The following is an 18,635-nucleotide window of genomic DNA, read 5'->3' on the forward strand; positions in this document are numbered from 1 at the left end:
TTCTATGAGTTTCTAGTTACTTCCCATTGCTAATTTGAAGTTGATAGATTCATATATTCCCCTTTATATTTGCCTTCTCGTTGTGGTTCAACAATCTAACAGTTAATAGCAAAGACCCACCAGATACTAACAGTAATCCATATAAAGAGTTTGGACTCCAGAGTTAATGTGTAGCTAGATTTTTAAGTCTCAGAACTATTGACATTTTAGACAGGCTAATTTTTTGTTGTGCAGAGCTGCCCTGTACATTATAGATTGTTTAGCAGTATTGTTGGCCTTGAGCCACTAAATGCCAGTAGCAGCCACCCATCTTTACCCTCCCCAGTAGTGGTAAGCAAGAATATCTCCAGAGAATGCCAGGGTATCCCAAGGGCAAAAATCACTCTAGGTTGGGAACTCTCAGTCAATACAGTAACTTGAAAGGTCCATGTGCTGTGACTCTAGAACATTTTTTATGTCACTTTATATGTTAAAGTTCTTATATATGCATTGCTGCTACTGATACAATATCCTACCAGATGCATTTCACGATGATTTCTCAATAATTCCCATCATTATTTCCTGGAGCAACTGTTGTCCTATTCATGGTTTAGTCTAAAGTGTACTAGAGCTCATATATTTGTGTGTCTGTGTATTATGAATGTGTCCATTTCTGCAACTTACCATAGGCCTGATGAAGAGTGTTTAGTACATATTGTGTGATTGATCTTTATTCCTCCTCTGAATTATAGCATCTGTAAAGATTAAAAAACAAATCTTTGAAAGAATAAACAAGGTTTAGTTTACATATGAAGTTTAGGAAACTCTAGGCTATCAAAAACATCTGAAATTCAATATAATTTGGTATGCTGATATCAAAACAATATTGGAAATAATATTGGAAGAACTTGGAACTATGTATAGTGATCTTGAAAGTTAAGCTTGAAAATTGACAAAAGGGACTTGTTTTTTAGCAATAGTTCTCATGATGGCTGACTTTAAGGACTATGAATATTTACCCTGAATGAAAGTAAAATCAAAATGTCTGCATCCGCTATAAGTGAGACCATCCGGTATTTTTTTCTTTTTCTTGCTGACTTATTTCACTGAGCATGATCCCTTCTAGCTCCATCCATGTTGCTGCAAACTGCATGCGTTTATCTTTTTGGATTGCTGATTCCATTGTATATATGTACCACATCTTCTTGATCCAGTCATCTGGATCAGTCATTTGGGTAGTTTCCATAGCTTACCTATTGTAAATAGTGCTGCTATAAACATAGGCGTGCATGTGCCCTTTGGAATTACTGTTTCTGTGTCATTTGGGTAAATACCTAGGAGTGGAATTGCTGGATCATATGGAAGCTCTATGTTTAGTAGGTCAAGAAATCTCCATACAGCTCTCCATAGTGGTTGGACCAGTTTGCACTCCCACCAGCAGTGCAGGAGAGTTCCTTTTTCTCCACAACCTTGCTGACATTTGTTGTTGCTAGTTTTTTGAATATGTGCCATTCTCACTGGTGTAAGATGGTATCTCATTGTAGTATTGATTTGCATTTCCCTGATTACAAGTGATGTTGAACATTTTTTCATATGCCTGTTGGCCATTTGCATTAACTAATCAATGCAAAGTAATAATTAAAATCAACAAGCAACTATAAACCAGAGACACACTATGGGGGGGGGATTAGGGAGGGGTGGGGAAGGGAAGAACTAGAGTCAAAATAAGGGGGGGTGCAATTGTATGGGGAATATAACCAAAATGAAAATGCATACATTATACAAAGATGAAAAATGATGTAAGAATTATATAAAATAAAATATTAAAAAAAATGTCTGCATCTGACTTTCTGTCATTTTTCTGATGAGGGTATAATTTATATCAGAGTTCTGCAAAGAAACTAATATACATTGACTCTAAGAATATTGTTATCATCCTAACAAGTAATTATCCTTTTTTTATTATTTATACAAGAGCTGGGGTACAGGTGAGAGGCACAGGAGGGTGAGAGAATTCACCAGAGACCGAGTGGGGGACAGAACAGGCAGACTGACTGAAATTCACTGCTGAGGGAAGCAGCGGGCGAGACAGGAGAGGTCTGCCACACCATGTGGGTATCTCCCTGGCCAGGGATCGAACCTGTTCTGCAGAGGCTGAGGACAGCTTCACAGCACACACTCAACCGCTGCTCCACCAGGAAGGCCCAAGTAAATATACTTTGAAATTGAATAAATTTGATGTTTAAAATTGTGTAAATTTGCTGTTTATTATTAGTAGTTTTAGGTGTACAACAAAATGATTTGATATTTTGTGTACCTTGTGAAGTGATCACCAAAATATGTCCAGTTAATATCCAAGACATATTTCTTAAGAACATGATTCTTTGGGGGGCTTACCTGGCACTAGAAAGATACCAAGAGATATGCTGTGACTTTCTTTTTAGATATTATGCGGGAAACATTAAACACTAAGCTATCTACCCAGCGAGAAGTCCAGAAGCTATTTGAGGAGCTAAGGGACACTGGAGGGTCATAAAGGAGACTTCAGGTATAGCTATGGTGAACGTGTTGTGAATAGGTAATATAGCTAAGGATATATTATAGGAGTCTATATATAGAGTCTACTTTTAAAATAAGTAGACTCCTTCTCTAAGAGGAGCTACTAAGCTAAGCTACTGGCATTAAAAAAAAAATGAAATTAAAAAATTTACTTTTCAGGGCCTCCCCAGTGGCGCAGCGGTTGAGCGCTGGGTTGCGAAGCTGCCTGCGGCCTCTGCGACACTGGTTCGATCCCCGGCTGCTCCCCAGCCACTGGAGGAGGGCCCCACATGGCGCGCAGACCTCTCCTGCCGCCCGCTGCTCCCCTCAGCAGTGTACTTCGGTCCTTCTGCCTGCTCTGCTCCCCGCTCTGGCTCTGGTGAATTCTCTCACCCTCCCACGCTTCTTCTGACTGTACCCAGTGCATGTATAAACAAGCAAATAAATAATAAAATAAATAAATAAAACATGACTCTATATAAAAAAATTACTTTTCACAGGAAATACCACGAGGCATAGATGATTGTTAGGCTCAGACAGGATGTTAATACTCAGCATTCTCTGATCCCATCCAACACTTGATCATCCATGGCATCTTAAGGGGACCAGAGAGCCCTATTCCTATAGGTTTTACAGGTTTTGCTGCCGTTTAACCTAGTACAGTTTCAGACAATGGAATTTTAGGAAGAAAGTACTGGTGATGTATCCAGCTATGGTCACCTTTGGTTATCTAAACCTACACTGGGGTAGGTTTGCTCCCTGGTGGCTCAGCGGGTTGAGTGCAGTGCTGTGAAGCTGTCCGCAGCCTCTGCAGTGCAGGTTCAATCCCAGCCAGCCTGCGAGAATCCCACATGGCACAGCAGACTTCTCCTGTCTCGCCCGCTGCTCTCCTCAGCAGTGTATTGATGTCTTCTGCCTGTTCTGCTCCCTGCTCTATCTCTGGTGAATCCTCTCACCCTCCCACAGCTCTGGCCTGTACCCCAGCTCTTGTATAAAAATAAATAAATCTTAAAAAAATAAATAAACCTACACTGTTCGAGGGCTGCAAACTTTAAAAGGAGTTTGGCATTGTTGTGTCTTCCTACTGCATGTGCCTTCTGTTGCTTGCTTCAACTGTGTAAACATATTTCCAAAATGATTGTAGCTTCTTCAAACTTGAAACGTGGCATTATGCCAAAACAAAAGAATCTCCATTTGGGCACCAACACATCTGTCATAGTTGGTGACAGTATCCTATTGATTTCTTATGTACATAAAATCAATGAACCTTTCATGCATGTATATTATAAACATTCATTTTCATTCTTTTTCTGGTCAAGCATTTGTTCCCCAAAAACCTGTTTTTAAATTAAAGTTATAGCTTAATCTTCAAATGCTTTTCAGCTTGTACTGTTGCATATGGTCAGGCTTATCTTTGCCTTTCATGCATATTTCCATGCTCTGAGAGTTTATTATTTTTCTAGGAATTCCTTTTCCTTGCTGATTTTTATGAAGATACATTACTTGTATTAGGATTATTAAACATGTATTGAGCACTGCTCGAGTCTTAGTTTCTGTAAAACTTTTCCTTTCTTTGGCAGCTGTTTACTTCATTCCCTTCCTAATTCTAGTTGTACCCAAAGCCAATTCTTTTGGCTCTCAGGCCTCCCATGCTTCCATGATAACTTCTGTTTACTCCTGGAGGATCTGCACAGACCTTTCATTTTTTTGTTTGTTTGTTTTATCATTGTTGTTGTTTAAGATGTTAGATGTTAGATACAGGCTGACATTCAGAATTAGGACTTAGGGACTGTGATGAAAGTTTTGCTACCTCATTTACAACCCAGTATCTATAATATTTCCTTGGAAAACGAAAGGATTATCTATCTTGTATGCACTTTTTTAAGTAATTAAACTTTTAATCATCTATGTTCTCTTAAGACTTAATGTTGATCATCAAGTAAACACATTAAAATCTTTTATAAATAATGCATAATCATGTGACAATTAAGAACATTTATATAAACATTATATAGAACATAATATACATATTAAATTCATTTATAAAAACAGACATAGGAAATATTAGTCCTCTAATAATTTAGGTTCTTTGCAGCAAGTCACATAATTTCCTGGATATTTATTTTTTCCTAAGAAGATTTTCAAGCTACATTGATGCCTATCCAAACATTGCAAGAATGATTTTATTTTATTTTCTCTTTTAAATTTAGTTTGTTAACATTTGTCGCCTTCTAATCTTTGCTCAAATATTTTTTCCTAATTTATCATTATGTTGCATATACGCTTTTACTTGGCATTGAGTTGGATGGGACTAAAAACTAGAACCTATACTGGAGAGAGTCAGTATTTTGAGATAACATCTTGCTCTGAGCTGTCGCACATCATAAAATCCTTCAAACCATACAAATATGACTGTAAAAATGAGGCTACCAGACAGGGAAAAAGAGGGGGAAAGAGCCAAGTGTGGAGGGAGCACCATGGACTCCAGTGGCGGACTCTGGGTGCTTTGATGGTGGGTGTGGTGTGGTAACAACGCCTTAAGGGAGAGATCCTATACCTCTAAATCATACACATGATAAAATAATAAAATAAAATTATTATTTGAAAATAACTGAGAATAGAAACTCTATTTCAACACCCTGATGTCCCAGCTAATTAAGATGAGGCTATGTTGGGGATTACCGGGACTCAATTCTTGCTCTCAAGTGTGGCTGAAGAAAGAAAGGGAAATTAAATCAAAAGAAGGGATAACAATTCACACTTTTGGGCATCTTGTGGAATGGTGAGTAGTGTGGTTAAGCTGGAGGATGGGAATGAAGGATAAAGGAAGTTGGAGCTCAAAAGAAAGGGAGCTTATACTTTTAAACTATGGAATCTGGTCTTTATTCTGTAGTTTGAGGAATGCCATTGCAGGTTTGTGGGAAAATGATTAATCACATGATGTAAATTTGTTAGCAGTGTTTAAGGTAGACCAGAATGCAGAAAGGTAGAAGGTCCAGAACCCGGGGCCTCCCCTGGTGGCACAGTGGTTGAGCGCTGGGATGAGAAGCTGCCCGCAGCCTCTGCAGTGCCGGTTCGGATCCCTAGCCGCAGGTGAGGGTCCCGCATGGCGTGCAGACCTCTCCTGCCACCCGCTGCTCCCCTCAGCAGTGGACTTCGGTCCTTCTGCCTGCTCTGCTCCCGTCTCTGGCTCTGGTGAATTCTCTCACCCTCCCGAGCTTCTGACTGTACCCAGTGCTTATATAAATAAATAAATAAATAAATAAATCTTGGGGAAAAAAAAAAAAAAAAAAAACAAGGTCCAGAACCCTCATAAATGGTTCTATATCAACCACAGAAGAGGTAATAAGTTACAAGTTTTTGGTAGTAGAAATGCAAAGAAAGCAATGGATGAAAGATATGTTTAATGAAGTGCCACCAGGAATGTATGAAAGAACCTTTTATATGCTTCCATGTTCTTAATACATGTACCAACTCAGATGAGTCTCAAGATATTAGGGTGACTACCAAGGGAGGGAGAAGGGGAAGGACTGGGGTCAAAATAAGGGGGGTGTAATTGTATGGGGAATACAACCACAATGAAAATGCATACATTGTGCAAAAATGAAAAATGATGTAAGAATTACATTTATTTTATAAAATAAAATATTTAAAAAAGATGTTAGGTTGAGTAAGTGTAGGTTGTTTCAAAAGGTTAAATTATGTATGATTTAATTTATATGACATCTTGAAAGGATAAAAGTAAAGCAATAGTGATGGAGAATAGATAAAATTGCCAGGGGAAAGAGGTAGTAGATGACAGTGATAGCAGGAAAAATTGGGGAGTAATCTAACTTCTGTGTGTAATTCCATGAATATATGTATCTGTTATAACTCATAGAACTGTATACCAGAAAATGCCAATTTTGTATTTATTAATTTATAAAACAGAATAAAATGAAAGCTTATGTAGAATTTGAATTATATTTTTAAGATTTTTTTTTATTTATGCATACAAGAACTGGGGTGCAGGCCACCTGTGTGGTCATAAGTCCCCTGGCTTTTCATAATATACCAGTGTTGTATACTGGCCCCAAAGTATATCTATTATGTATGTAGGCATTAACTCTCCTATCCTTAGCTGAAGTGTAGGCCTTTGCAAGAGCCATGGACTTGGAACTGGAGTTGATTTTGCACTGTGTAGAATCACACGTTCTGCCTGGAAATTTCCTTCTGATGTGCAGGTATTGACCATCAGCAAAGAGAAAGAGTTCTGGATCTGCAACAGTCATTTCAGCAAGACCAGTGTGGAGAAGAGTTAAAGTTTGTGTGGCTGCAATGTAGCCATGTTCCTCTTCAATCAGCAGAGGAGGAAAGCTAGGGGGATTAAGATTTTTGTCCACAGTGACTGAGAGTGTGACAAGGAGTGGATAGTAATGTTGGGAATAGAAAACAAATGTATATCACAAAAAGTGAGGGAAAGGTACAAAAATGTTGCATATCTTCAGTCAGGAGAAAATTATACACAGCACGGAGTATTTAAATATTTGAAGTCTGGCCTAGCACATGGATTGTAGTTTCAGCACAGAACTAGAATGAGGCTGTAATATCAAATGTGCCTTTGGTTCCCATTATGTTTCTGAGATGCTTAAACCATGTCTTTCTCTCCCATGAGCAAATAGAGAGAAAGGCAAGGAATTTGGTAGCCCCTCGTTAGAGGCAAAAAGAGATTTTTAAGCCTTTAAACTTTGTTGAAAGGTGAGACCCACTGTATGGGATCAGAAAGCATTTCTGGGATCATATAAGAGGAGAAGTTAGGAATCAACATCCTGCAATAGCCAAACAATCCCAGAAAACCCAGAAGCTGTCTGTTTATTTCAAATAAAGACTAATAGAGAATGGCCATGATATGTACATTTTAGGGACAAAGTTTTTCCCTCAGGAGATATACCACGTCCTAGATAATGAGCTGGAGGATTGCAGTGTTTTATTTTGTTTCTCAAAATCGTATTCTCCTGTCGAGCTAGGACTTCTAATAGGTATTGGGTATTTGGCAATGCAATGAGTTATCAAATTCTACTTATGAAGAAAAGTAGAGAATCTTTAAAACTTTTTTTAAAAAAAATTGTTAACAAAAAAAAAAAAAAAAAGGAGATGTTATGTTTTGGACAATTTTCTGGAAAATCTTTTGGAATGTCAATATACATTGATAAGACAGGGTTTGCTAGAACTTTTGTGAAAAGTGATAGTCTATATTCTGTGTCTGTATTCAAGTATGAATTATCCATGCTCATTTTCTGCTTTGTCCACTAAGTAATTTCTTTTACTGTGGCTAAGTTCTTTTCATTCTGATCATATTCATATAAGCAAACTGGATGGGCCATACTCCTGACCCTTCCAATTATTTTGACTGTCTTTATAATCTGTTCAGTTTATTGAATGATTAGTCCAACTGTGACCAAAAGTAGAGCTCTTGAAGATAGAATTATTGAGTCAGCTATATCACAGTCTGCACATATACTGACCTAGTCTATGGGCTGGTCATTCTTTCATCTTGGGTTCCATATTGTTTGCTTTTTCTATTTATATTGATGAAAGAAATGAGCAGTTAATTCCCACTTAACTGTATGCTTTGAGGATATATTATTTTTAGCTAAATGTTTCATTGCTTTGTATTTTATAAATAATAATGACCCAAGTACATATTTTTGCATTAATAGAATTGTGACTAATTATAATTTATACACAGTTCATTTTTTTTACTATAACAATATAACATTTCAATTTCAGTTTCTCATTTTCATTAACATTAGGGTGATTTTCTCTGTGAAAGTTTAAAAGATAAATATAATAATAGGCTTCATAACTTGAATAATGGATTTTTTCTTAAATTTTTCTAAACAAAAGCTCTACTTTTAAAAGGAGTACTTCTTATGCTAATCCAAGACTTAAGGTATCTGTCCACGTTGTTTGAGTACTCACTAAAAATTTTTTTACAGTTGATATTGAGCCAACATAGTTTATATTCTCTCTTTTTTTTATAATTTCTCTTTTAATATATTTGATAGAGCCAGGAATATCTTTTTGTCTTAAGAGACTAGTATAACAATACCTTCATGTTCACATCTTTATATTCTTATAGTAAAATACATAAAGGCTATATCTGTAAAAGTTAAATATGTTTTAACATTTTCCATTATATTTTTCTATTACTGTTCTATGACTACTGTATTTAAGACCAGAGTGAAGATTGATGTGAGTTCAGGTACACTGATGATTACTACTGTACAAAATAAGAAGCTTAAATTCACATGATATTTTAGCCATTCTGTTAATTGTCAGTTTCTGTGAGTATGCATATACTCTAATGTTAAATTTTGAGTTTCTAAACGTAGATGAACAATGTTCCAAATTGTAAAGTTGTGAATAATTTATAATTTTTCATGATTTCCAAAATTATACAGACCTCAGCTTCATAGTCAGATTTCTAAATGCGTGAAATAGATTGGTCCTGAGTCATCCTAAAGTGGACTGCTAGAAGAGAATAGAAAAATGTGTAGAAGATGTATTCCCTTATTTTGTTTTGATTGTTGTTCTGTATTCATGGATCACTGGCTAAAGAACATCTCAAAAATGACAGGTTCTTTTAATTCTAGAAATCACAGAAGTAGTGAAAAAAAAAAAAGAAATATGTTAAGAAGTACTTATTGTTCTATATAGAATAAACCCCAAATAAATACATAACTTCAAAGTGCACTGCGAGTATGCAGCAGGGTACAAATATTCCAACTGCATATTTGTTGATTCTGATTTCTAACAGTCATGTCATAATCCCTATCTGTACAAAGTAAAAATCTATACTATTCTTTTCAAATTGTAGAAACTAGTGTAAGGGAGAGAAAAATACAGAGAATTCTGTATTTTCTTAATTCTTTTCTGATGTCAAAAGTTGAAACACAGTTATTTTTATCCTTTGGCAAAGGATGCACAATAATGAGTCCTTATATACACGAGAGGCACAAAAGGGACCAAGAATAGCTCAATCTGTGACAGTAAGCACAAGGATTCCTGAAAATGAAGAAGCAGGGATAGAGAAGCTATTGTAATGGGGCAGTGAGGGGTGGGGAACAAGAAAGGAAACCACTGGCTTTGTGAGTTCTAACCCAAGTCTTGGGGTGGAGTAGAAACTTCCACCTTTCCCATTGAGCTAGCTACGAGCCTTATCCAGTGGCCCTGAAGCTGCTCCTCTACCACTATCTTGAATGGCCCGAACATATGTAGCACACTGTTCAAGTCTGCTGCAGTTTCAGTTTCAAAAGAGTTTAAAAGCATGACTCTCACAAATATAAAATGGACACATATCAAAGATATTATTTAATTGCTTAATAAAGAATCAGTAAGGTTTTACAACTACTTCCAAAGAGAATTCAAAGAACCACACACACACTCACACACACACACGTGTGTGTGTTTGTGTATATGCAGTAAATAATGCGGAAAACATTTACAATTAGATGTTAAACTGATACATCCTGGGGAAGGTCAGTTGTGTTTGTACTGGACAAGTGCATTTGTATGTCTGTGGATAAGATCATTTACAATCATTTGTATCAATACAATCATTTGTATTGATAACCATTTTCTATAGCTGAGTTACAGAAGAACTGAGAGACTAAGAAAGGCACAGCAACTCCACAGTATCAGAAAATCCAGAAGTATGTGTTTATGCAGTACCTAGCTTTCCTGTGAAGAGTCTCAGCAATGTGTTCAGTCTATATCCTGAGAAAGGTGACTAGGAAGAATACCTCAGAAGCAACTTTAAAAAACTTACAAACATCCCTTATAATCAGGGAAATGCAAATTAAAATCACATTGAGATACCACTTTACACCAGTGAGAATGGCACATATCAAAAAAACAAGCAACAACAAATGTTGGCAAGGATGCGGTGAAAAAGGAACTCTCCTGCAGTGCTGGTGGGAGTGCAAGCTGGTCCAACCACTGTGGAGAGCTGTGTGGAGGTTCCTCAGTCTAATAAAAGTTTAATATCTAAGTTTAAAATATTATTTGATATAAATATTCATGCCTCCAAACTTTCTGTAAACTATGCAATATACACAGATGATGGAAGCAAGTAATATTTTTTTTTGGGTTATCAAGGAATACAATCTAAGTTGCACATCTGCACATTATGTAACAAAAGGAATACAATGGCAGTAAAGTGTGAGATTTAGAATTTGCTAGTAAAGAGTACTGGGAAAAAGAATTTACCATGATAATAAAATGTTCTAGGATATTTGCATAACTCAGGGGGAGGCAAGTGAATTTTCCACAGATAGAGGTATTAGGTTAGAATCAATTATATATAAATAGGAAATTAAAAAAGTGATCTTAATTGCCATCTGAATTTCAATGCTTCTGTTGTTAACTATTAATATCTTTCACTACTGTATTTTATGTTACTGGAAAAAGCCTTTATAGTGAATGACTAAGATTGCCTCTTTTCTGTCCCAGTTTTAATTTCATCATTCTTGTTGAGCATAACACCAGCATCTTCATATTTATGTATTTCCCTGGGTTGTGCGAATTATATAATTCCAAATTGAGAGTTTCTCTAGGTCACCTCCATCACTCAAATTTCTTTCCTTCTGGAATTATTTCTTGTGTCATTTCAACGATCAGGATATTATTTGCTGGTGAAATGAACTTGTACTCACCAGTAGAAGTGACTCTTTGCTATTTTAGGGTATTATGCCAACTGCATTTGTGTGTGTGCACACACACATGTCTAAAACTATATTGCAGAGTCACTAGAATGTAATAACATTTTAGTCCCTGATTTTACCTGCCTTTTTCACTGCTATATCTCCAGTGCATAAGAGACTGGCATACAGTACATGTGTGGTAAAGATTCAGAATCAGCAGTTATTTATAATATTAGCTGCAAGAAATGAGATGGCAGCTAATATAAAAGCAATTTCTCTTTTTTCTTTCATTCCGTGAGTGGTGCTGCAGATGCTTTCAATAAAACTTACATGGTCAATATGCAATTAATATCAACCCCTGGCTCCCATTTTTGTGTTTTGGCAAATAGAGTCTATTTACAAAATAACTGACTCTATGAGAAGCATATTCAAAAGGCAGGGGTAGGCAGACTACCTAATTATCTATCCTGATTTTAATACATTAAGATTTGGACTTTTAGTGGCAAAATTAATGTTGTATATGCACAAGCTCATTCTTAGCAATTGTCATCTGAAGCTTATGTAATGTTATAATGCAATGTTATGTCAATACAAATATATATGCGTAATCACAAACAACCAAGTGGTTTGATTCCTACTAGCACATCGATGGCCTTTCAGAGTAACCATTCCTTTCATTCTTAGAACTCACACATTACAGTCTTTACTTCTAAGAATGTTGAGTATTAAATACTTAACATGCATACATTTATGGTGAGTATTAGCAACAAAATATGCCAGATAATTTTTATCTTAACAATATGAGTCAAAATGCACTTATGAATGCCCTTTCCATTGCTAAAATATAGTAACTCTTCTAACAGTATAAATAGCTCTGCCCAGAAAGATGACAAAAATTTACAAGTTTCAATTTTCCCAGGTCTTACAATGTAAGTTGGGGTGAAAAACAATATGGTATCTTATTATTGTCAAATGGAAAGAGTCTCAATTTATAACTTCCTAAAAAACGGAAGCTCCAGCAATACCAGCCTGTCACCTATCCTGTGTAATGAAAATCTTATAGTGTGCTGGGTTTTTGGGTCAAAATGACTGTTGCATTGTGACCCTCCAATGTTTCAAGCAATTATATTAGTTTTCCATTTAAATTTGCCATCAGAGTACACAAAATCAGTTTATGAGATCAAAAAATGGTAAAACAATACAGGTCACAGAAACTAAATCCTATGTGTTAAATATTTTTTGACATAAACACATTTTTCTTCCTGGACCAAGTTTATTTCAGTGAGGTATACTTAAAAAGTCTTGTATAACAAGCAACTTCTCTATAAATAAATATGATAATTTTACAATCCCAAGCCAAAGAAGTAAATAAACAACAAGGCTTTCTTTTCTACAGCTGTTGGCTAATTTTAATAAGGTGATATTATCAACATGAATGTATGAAGATCAAAGTTTTATACATGCCAAGCTTCATATCATTACATGCCACTTCTATCCACACAGGTATTATGATATTTAAGGGCATATTACTTTTAAATCTCAGCATAATGAAGTTTGGAGTAAATTGTAATCTGAAATAAACTGACCAGGAAAAATTTTAAGCAAAATGTTGAAGTCTGTCTTATGTCTATATCCACATTACCATTATAATTTCTTCTCACATATAACTCCCCCTTTTTTTTTTGCTGTCATATGGCTACAAATAATCTATTACACTCCTCTATGTTTCCTTCTGTCTGACACATTATTAAACAAGTATGATAATTATATTACTTTTTGCTCCTCCTTGTTATGATACCCCTCCTTTCATTTTGTCAACTCTTTAATAGATGATGATGACTCAATCTATGAGCTTATGTGTTTATATTGTATTTATCAATGTTGAAATAATGATATGTTACCCTTCCTAGTTGACTAGCATGTATTATATAGAGACTGTGGGCAACTCCCAAAATTAAAAGGAAAAGTCTTTAAAATGCAGCCAATGAGGGAGATAATCAAGGGGAAAATGAGAACATTGGAATATTTAATATCAATATGTACCGTGTAATTAGTGTACATGCAGGAAAATTATAGGAAAATTATGTCATATATTCTGTTTGTTAAAAACCTCATTCTGGCTCTTCCGATGTGATAGGAATTTGCACTTCTTTGAAGGTCTTTTTTTTTAATACACTTCTTGACTTTAACAATGGAAGGCCTTTTAGTTTTTTTCATGAAAGAAATATCAACAAAAGGACACTGTATCTACTGATACATACTGATAAAAAGAAGATACTTTTCTACATCTTAAAGTGTTCCTAGCTTAAAATTTTCCATGCATCTGACAAAAATATTTAAGATATTCTCACACAAGGTGGTCGCTAAAGTTTTTAAATTTTGACCATTAAAAAACTTGTAAATCTGATTGGATATCTTTTTTTTTTTTTTTTCCATTTTGGTCAATGTATTTATTTTGTCATAATTTACTTTGAAAAAAATACTGGTCTTACTCAAAAACATGAATGATTTGGCAATAAATTATAAAGCTATTAGGACTATATATTTAAAAAACCTCTTCAATAAAACATGGGGGTGCCTTTTTTATTTTAATGCTATTGTCTTTTTACATCATTGATCATTCTTAAATAATATTTGCTTCCCCCCACCCCTTCAGGTTTAGTCGCCATAGAATTTCCTTCACCAATGCACCCTTGCACCATCACCTCAGTCCCCTGTGCACCTCTCTCCCTCCCTCTGATCCCTCTCCCTCCTCCTCCCCTGCAGGATGTCTCTGATTGGATATCTTATTAGTTATAATTTTGTTTCAGTTGACATTTTTGAAAGCTGAACTAAACTGAATTTTCCAGGTGATAAAATTCTGTTCCATAACAAACTTTAGGTATGAATAAAAGGCAGGTTGTATTTTTCCATCAAAGGAAGTTTTTTGAATTTTCAAATCCAAGGGTCTCACTATTCACTCCTTATAGAATTTTTTTAAAGATTATTTATTTATTTGTTTGTTTGTTTAGACAAACACTGGGTATAGTCAGAATCGCGGGAGGGTGAGAAAATTCACCAGAGCAAGAGCGGGGAGCAGAGCAGGCGGAAGGACCGAAGTACACTGCTGAGGGGAGCAGTGGGCAGCAGGAGAGGTCTGAGCACCATGTGGGACCCTCCTCCAGTGTCCGGGGAGCAGCCGGGAATCGAACTGGTGCTGCAGAGGCTGCAGGCAGCTTCGCCACCCAGCGCTCAACCGCTGCACCACCGGGAAGGCCCTCCTTATAGAATTTTAATACATTTAAGATATATGCACATATATCCAAAGTACTATAAAAGGGTATTGTGGATTGTTTGTATGGCTGGAATTATTCTCCACCTACTATCAATGTACCTTTGAAATGTGACACTCCAGCCTATCCTATTAAGAGAAAAAGTCTGTTTTATAACATGTGGATGCATGGATTTCTTTTGACATTGACAATTAGAGTGTAGCAAGCATGGCATGCCCAGTTATGAGCCTAGAACTCAAGAGGCATGGTATGCTTCCTCTAACTCTCTTGGAATCCTGTCATTTACAAGTGATCAATTCTAGGCTGATCTGTTCAATGATGAGTGACATGTAGCCCAACCACCTTTTACCCTACTAATACTATCTGTCTAATCACCAGACATGTGAGTAAGGCCATCCTATAAGAACCAACCTCTGGCCAAGTCATTTACTAAATAAAGACATATGAGCCAATTACTCAATATCAGTCATGCTTGGCCCAGGTGAGCAGAACTGCCTACTCAATAACAGATTTGTAAGCAATGACAAAATGTTTTTGTTTTAAAACACTGAGTTTTTTTTTTTTAATACGGAAAGAGATTATGGGTACAGACTCTTATTTTATTTAATTGTCCTGTTTTTGTAAGATTTGAATCACTGGTATGACATGCACCAGTATGTGAAAATTGTGGATTATAAATTAAAATGTGTTCAGATTGTATAATGACAGTGATTGATGGTCAGCAAACATGATAATAAAAGTTAGTCCTCTATACTATATAATGTTAACAAAGAAGCTCAGCTTTAGAATAAAGGTGAAAAGTTATATCTTATGTCTTGGTAAAAAGAAAAAAATATATCATGTAATTTTAGCAGGCAGATTGAGGGGCACTACGGGACCCCCAATTTTTTATACTCTTAAGTGATTTCTGCTATCCACCACATAAAGACAAAGCACACTCTTAGTGTGAAAAAATCTTTTATAGAAAGATTTTGCATAGAAAGGGAAGAAGAGAAAGGATATAGTTTCCCAATGAAACACACAAAGTTACCCATCCCCTCATGGGTAAATGCCCAACCAAACAGGGGTGGCCCAATGCAGGGCTCCTGAAGCCCAGAGAGATTGCCAGAAGCTTAAGGCATCTTCTGGCAGGGAACCACAGGAAAGGAGTAGAAGGGGCCAGGTAAGTCTGGGACAAAATGAGCAAAATCAAAATACAAATCAAGGTAAAGCCTGCCATTGTCAACCTTCCCTTGGGTCTCTAATCCATGGCTCTTCCAAGTAGCTCTGTATTTCTCAACTTTATGAGTCTTGTTCCATGCCCCCCAAGTCCACAGTGAAAGTCCAAAATTGAGAAGCAAGCAGGGCTTCTTCACATGTCTCTCTGCTCCACTTGTCTCTCCCACTGTCTACTCTGTGTGTCTTCCAAGTGTACTCTTGGAAGTCTTTTCTAGATTCCCCTCTTTGCTTAGTCCCACCCTTCATTGGGGGGGGCATGGAACCTCCCTTTTTTATTGAGATGTCTATTACAGTTATTAGAAAGGAAGGCATCATGTAATCCCCAATTTTTTCCAATAGAGGTTTGTTTTCCAAATATGCACCCAAAGATATATGAAAGACCATGAAATGCTTAAAGCAAACCAGTATTTTTCTTTTTCAACTCATTATATGTAATAATCCACAAGAGATCTATAAAGTATTCAAACGGTAGGAAAACACTAGTAGATAAAGTGCAGCAAGGAAAGCTTGGAACAAGGATCAGTGTAGAAGATAGTTTTTTTTTTTTTAATTAATGTCATGTATATGTATAAATGAAATACAGCATTGATTTATAGCACTGCATACGTTTTAGTAGTATATAGCTTCACCCTTCTTCAAATATATGAAATGGCCACCACCAAAAGTATCCAACCAAACTCCTTCTTTGCTTTTGTTGCCAAAGTCTAAGGGTTGTTTTTGTTTGGTGTGATTTGATCATTTGCTTTGTTACATTATATTCCACATGTGAGTGACAATCATCAGGTATTTGTAGAAGATTTAAAGAGAAGTACAAAGTTATAGACTTTAGCAATAGTGCTTTACTACATAATTTTCAGTTAATTTAAAGAAAACTATAACAAAACATGAATATTAATCATATCTTTGAAAGCTAATCTAGAAAACTCCTCATTTAACTGTCTCAATTTAACTATGTTTCCAGATAGCTGAAGGTTACCTTTAAATGAAAAAGGGTATTAGTTTTGGCCATTTTGCCTGGGAAGTATTAAAGGTATATGTGGTGCCAACTTTTGTTGTTATCTGTTTTATTTAACATGTTTTTAATTTTTTTTTAATTTTATATATTTTACATCATTTTTCATTTTTGCACAATGTATGCATTTTCATCATGGTTATAGTCCCCATACAATTCCCACCACCCTTGTTTTGATCCTACTCCTTCTCTCCCCCCCTACCCCATGCCATAGTGTGTCTCTGGTTTATAGTTGCTTGATGATTTTGATTTTTACTTTATTATAATTAGTCTTTTAACCAAAAAAATTGGTTAATCTTATTGTCTAATACAATTATTTGGGGGTAATATTTTTTTTCTATTTAAGTTATATTTATTGAGATAATGTTGATTTACATCACAGTATATGTCTTGGGGAGTATAAGTTTGTGCCTCTCTCTATAATTGTATGTTATTTAACTATACTCACCACCAAAGCTCAGTAATCCTCCTTTAGAACCTCCTCCCCCATTTAATCCCACCCCCTCAAGTCCCCCTTCTAATAGCCTTAGCCATAGTCCAGTGTGCTCTGCCCCTTCCTGTTTTCACCCCTCTGGGAATAATAATAATCATAAAAGTAGCATTTTATGTAGTTCTTATTATCTCATTTAATTTAAGGTTCAAGACAATCTTTTGAAGTAAATATTTTATTATTTTTTGAGAGAACATGGAGATGTTAAATAACAGAATTATTAGTGTCTTGAATTAGAGAATATGATTTTAACTCTGTGCTCCCAATGCCAAGCCCCTAAAGCAGATGCAGGGAGTCATGTGTAGGCAGTTATTCTATGTCCTCATTTAGGCAAAGTGTTAAAATGTTGCTGTAACTGATTAGCTATATCTCTCATGGATGGAGGATGGAATGGAAATACAACTGTGTCTTGTATTATTCCTTCATATAAAGTGGTAATTTATGTATATCTTTTCAACTCTTATGTTAGTATATAAGTCATAGTAGTTTTCCATTTACCTTTGAGGATCTTGTTATGTTTCGTTTTATTTTGACCCCCCCTCTACTGTATTTTAAGTTATCAGCAGGATTTGCTTTCTTCTATCTGTGAACAAGACTTAAAAGTTTTCCTCTAGTTTGCAGATTATACGCTACCCTTTATTTGGCTGGCAAACTTGAAAAAGTCTATTGAACTCTCTAAGCTTCAGTCTCCCAATCTACTAAATGATGATAAAGAGATTTTTCTTCTGAATTACTTTATGAATGGCATTAATAAAAATGTCATAATATGAACATATTTGAAATGCAGGATATTTAGGTGAAATGTTTATGAGAATTAATTAAGAGTTAAATATAATAGTTAATAATGTGTGCCTACTATCCAGAACTGAGTGAATTAGATGTATTTATATGTAAATACAGTTCCTTAGAATTCACTAAGAGGACTCAGAGTTGTTGCGGTTGCACAGTAAGAGAACTGGAACTTAAAATTTGCAAAAAAGTTTTGATTTGCATTTCCCTGATTACAAGTGATGTTGAACATTTTTCAGATACCTGTTGGCCATTTGCATTTCTTCTTTGGATAAGTTTCTTTTTAGCTCTTCTGCCCATTTTTTAAAAAGATTTATTTATTTATTTAAACAAGTACTGGGTACAGTCAGAAGTGTGGGAGGGTGAGAGAATTCACCAGAGCCAGAGAGGGGAGCAGAACAGGCAGACTAACCAAATACACTGCTGAGGGGAGCAGTGGGCGTGGCGGGAGAGGTCTGTCATGCCATGTGGAACCCTGGCCTGTGGATGGGGATCGAACCAGTGCTGCAGAGGCTGCGGGTGGCTTCGCAGCCCAGCGCTCAATCACTGTGCCACTGGGGAGGCCCTCTTCTGCCCATTTTGTGACTGGGTTATTTACTTTGTTTTTGTTGAGTCTCATCAGCTCTTTATATATTTTTGTGATCAGTCCTTTA

This window comes from Talpa occidentalis, unplaced genomic scaffold (genome assembly GCF_014898055.3).
Source record: "Talpa occidentalis isolate TD23 unplaced genomic scaffold, MPIMG_talOcc4v2.1 talOcc4.15, whole genome shotgun sequence".
NCBI lineage: Eukaryota > Metazoa > Chordata > Mammalia > Eulipotyphla > Talpidae > Talpa > Talpa occidentalis.